Here is a 4,479-nt window from a genome sequence, read left to right as displayed (position 1 = left end):
ATGAATATAAACAGAAAATTATAGGTTTATATTCGGAAGTATAAGTTACAAGTCGTTTTTGTAAGAGGTAGTCATTTCAGTCGAAAGAACGACGTCTTGATGACCATTTTGAAAAACATACTTCCACTTTGAGTTTAACCATGATTTTTGAATATAGTTTCATGTTCATAAGAAAAATCATTTTCCCAAAAGAACAACTTCTAAATCAAAGTTTATCATAGTTTTTAATTAACTAACCCAAAACAGCCCGCGGTGTTACTACGACGGCGTATGTCCGGTTTTATGGTGTTCATCGTGTTTCCAGGTTTTAAATCATTAAGTTAGCATATCATATAGATATAGGACATGTGTTTAGTTGATTTTAAAAGTCAAGTTAGAAGGATTAACTTTTGTTTGCGAACAAGTTTAGAATTAACTAAACTATGTTCTAGTGATTTCAAGTTTAAAAACCTTCGAATAAGATAGCTTTATATGTATGAATCGAATGATGTTATGAACATCATTACTACCTCAAGTTTTGTGGATAAAGCTACTAGAAATGAGAAAATGGATCTAGCTTCAAAGGATCCTTGGATAGCTTGAAAGTTCTTGAAGCAGAATCATGACACGAAAACAAGTTCAGGTAAGATCATCACTTTAAATAAGGTTGTTATAGTTATAGAAATTGAACCAAAGTTTGATATGAGTATTAACTTGTATTAGAAAGATATCTTACTGTAAATAAGAAAGATTTCTTGAGATTGGATGATCACTTTGCAAGATTGAAAGTAAGCTAGCAAACTTGGAAGTGTTGTTGGTGTGTTCTTGAGTCGTGGTTTTGTATGTTGATCTAGGTTACCTAGATTGAACTAGATGGAGCTAGATTATGAAGAACAAGATGAAGAACACTTAGAAAACTAAGAGAGTAATTGAGAGAGAGTAATTTAATGCAAGTAAGTTGAATGAAATGTGTTTGTGCTGATGAAAGTTCACGTGAACTTTAGATATAGATAAAGGATTCATTAGTTTGTAATTTAGCTTAATCATTCATGGTAAATGACAAAGGATGATCCCTACATGTTGCTATAATGGATGATGAGTCATTTAGGGCTACTAAGATCAGATGATTGAGTGTATATACCAATAGTACATACATCTAAAAGTTGTGTATTGTACGAGTACGAATACGGGTGTATACGAGTGGAATTGTTGATGAAACTGAACTAGGATGTAATTGTAAGAATTTTTATCAAGTAGAAGTACTTTGATAAGTGTATTGAAGTCTTTCAAAAGTGTATAAATACATATTAAAACACTACATGTATATATATTTTAACTGAGTCGTTAAGTCATCGTTAGCCGTTACATGTAAATGTTGATTTGAAACCTTTAAGTTAACGATCTTGTTAAATGTTGTTAACCCATTGTTTATTATATCTAAAGAGATGATAAATTATTACATTATCATGATATTATGATATATTAATATATCTTAGTATGATATATATATACAGTTAAATGTTGTTACAACGATAATAGTTACATATATGTCTCGTTTCGAAATCATTAAGTTAGTAGTCTTGTTTTTACATATGTAGTTCATTGTTAATACACTTAATGACATGTTTACTTATCATTTATCATGATTAAATATAGTGTAACAATATCTTAATATGATTCATATGTATTTAGTATGACGTTGTTATAACGATAATCGTTATATATATCGTTTCGAGTTTCTTAATTCAATAAACTCAATTTTATGTATATAACTCATTATTAAAATACCTAACGAGATACTTACTTATCATAATATCAAGTTAACTATATATATATATATATATATATATATATATATATATATATATATATATATATATATATATATATATATATATATATATATATATATATATATATATATATATATATATATATCATCATAAAGTTTTTACAAGTTTTAACGTTCGTGAATCACCGGTCAACTTGGATGGTCAAATGTCTATATGAAACCTATCTCATTTAAACAAGTCTTAACAAGTTTGATTGCTTAACATATTGGAAACACTTAATCATGTAAATATCAATTTCATATAATATTAAAATAGATGGAAAAGTTCGGGTCACTACAGTACCTACCCGTTAAATAAATTTCGTCCCGAAATTTTAAGCAGTTGGAGGTGTTGACGTATCTTCTGGAAACAAGTGTGGGTATTTCTTCTTCATCTGATCTTCTCGTTCCCAGGTGAACTTGGGTCCTCTACGAGCATTCCATCAAACCTTAACAATTGGTATCTTGCTTCAGTTGCGGTTTTCTTCATAATGGAACCTCCAGCTGCTATATCGATGTCTTTTCGTGTAGTAATGTCGCATCCTTGGTAGAATATTTGTACTATTTGATAAGTGTCTAAACCATGTTGAGGACATCCTCTCAATAACTTTCCAAATCTTGTCCACGCCTCATATAGAGTTTCATTTGGCTTTTGTGTGAACGTAACTATTTCTCCTTGAAGTCTCACGGCTTTAGATGCCAGAAAGAATTGTTTAAGAAATTTTTCAAGTAAAACATCCCATGTATCAATCGCCCCTTCAGGTAACGATTCTAACCAATCTTTGGCTTCTCCCTTTAAAGTCCAGGGAAATAACATGAGATATATATGTTCATCCTCAACTTCTCTAATTTTAAATAGAGTACAGATCCTATTAAAGGTACGAAGATGTTTGTTTGGATCTTCCTTCGGTGCACCACTAAATTGGCATTGATTAGTTACCATGTGTAGGATTTGTCCTTTGATTTCATAATCTGGTGCATTAATGTCTGGTTGAGTAATTGCATGACCTTGGCCAGTGCGTTTAGCTCTCATTCGATCTTCCATACTTAGAGGTTCCAGATTTTCCATGATTGAATTTGTTGAATCTGAATCACTAGAGGATTCTGACTTAATGGTTTCTTCCTCGACAATCTCTGGATGAGTGATTTGTGTATCAGGAGGAATGATTAGTGGTTCAGGATCTCTGAATTGTCCCTGAATATCCTCCGGATTCTCAATTGTGAGGTCGGGTTCAAAAAATGGATTATCAGAAATTTGAATTGGAGTACTTGGTCGACTAGATGACGATTCCAAAGAAAAATCAATAGCGACAATGTTGGCTAGATGTCTTGATCGAGTTACAGGTGGTGAACGTATGAAAGGTGGTGAACGTTTTGCTCGGTGCATTCACAGAATATCCTATAAGTTATAAAAATAAAAATTATATAAGCTATCAAATTAATAGACTTTTCTAATTTTACCCACTTTTCGAATAGCCAATAGATGCTGCAGGTAGTCAGGACCCTTTAAATCAGAAGCCCACAACTCGCCACTAACAAATCCAACTATTACTACGAACCAGAAAATTTTGGATGTCTATCAATTTAACCGCTTAAAATAATTTTTCTTCAAAATTTTGAAGATAAAATCTATGTCCTAAAAACTAGAGCGTCGAGAAATAAGAAAAAAAAGAGTGCGTCGAAAAACGTTGAAAAAAAAAAAGTCGAAAAATAAGCGTCGAAAAATAAGAAAATGCAGCGTCGAAACTTAAAAGGTATTCTAAACGAAAAATGGCAATTACTTAAAAGGTACTAAAATTTATAAACGGCGTCGCAGAATTCTAAAGCATCTAAATCTTAATCTAAAGAAAAAGCACTTAAGGGATTTTACGGCAAAGCCTAGAAATCTAGAAATAAAAATAACTACGGCAAAAACTATATCTTAAAACTAGTTACGAACGATAAAATATACAATATACGAATAAACAATTAACAAGATACAAAATTTAATAATAAAACTTAAAGTTTTAAAAATACAATTTTTATAAAAATATTATTTTTATATTATTATTTTATAAAAGGTACTAATTTATAAATTAATAAAACTAAATAAAACTTAATATTACAAATTTAATTAAAACTAAAATTAAAAAATAATTAAATAATTAAAACCTAATTAGGTTAAACAATAATAATATTAGTTAATTTAAAACCCTAAATACATAATTATGGCGTACCAGGTTTCAGCTGTCAGACCTTCTCATGCGGTCGCATGAGATATAAAGGTCTGGGCCATGCGATCGCATGGGGTGTGGATCCAGGCCAGCTGATGGGCTGCTACAGTATTCGGCCCTTTTACTCTTTTATTTTTTTTATTTTTAACTTTCTGTTTTTAATTTATAAAAAATAAAAAATAATATGTAATAAAAACTTATAAAAAAATTACTTATTAATCTTAATTTTTAAAAAAATAAAAATAAAAATATAAACTTTTTAATTTAAATACTTAAAAATATAGAAATATATATTTTTTATGTTTTTATATTTTAAAAACTTATATATTTTTACAAGACTAGCTTAAAACTAATTTTTTTTATAGCGTTTTGCTTAGTCCCCTGCAGCGGCGCCAAAAATACTTGATGTTGTGCGAGGTGTATATGAAATAGTTATATTTTTACTACCAAATACTA

Source organism: Rutidosis leptorrhynchoides, chromosome 10, assembly GCF_046630445.1.
Source record: "Rutidosis leptorrhynchoides isolate AG116_Rl617_1_P2 chromosome 10, CSIRO_AGI_Rlap_v1, whole genome shotgun sequence".
Taxonomy (NCBI): domain Eukaryota; kingdom Viridiplantae; phylum Streptophyta; class Magnoliopsida; order Asterales; family Asteraceae; genus Rutidosis; species Rutidosis leptorrhynchoides.
The sequence above is the reverse complement of the archived record's forward strand: the minus strand, read 5'-3'. Positions refer to the sequence as shown.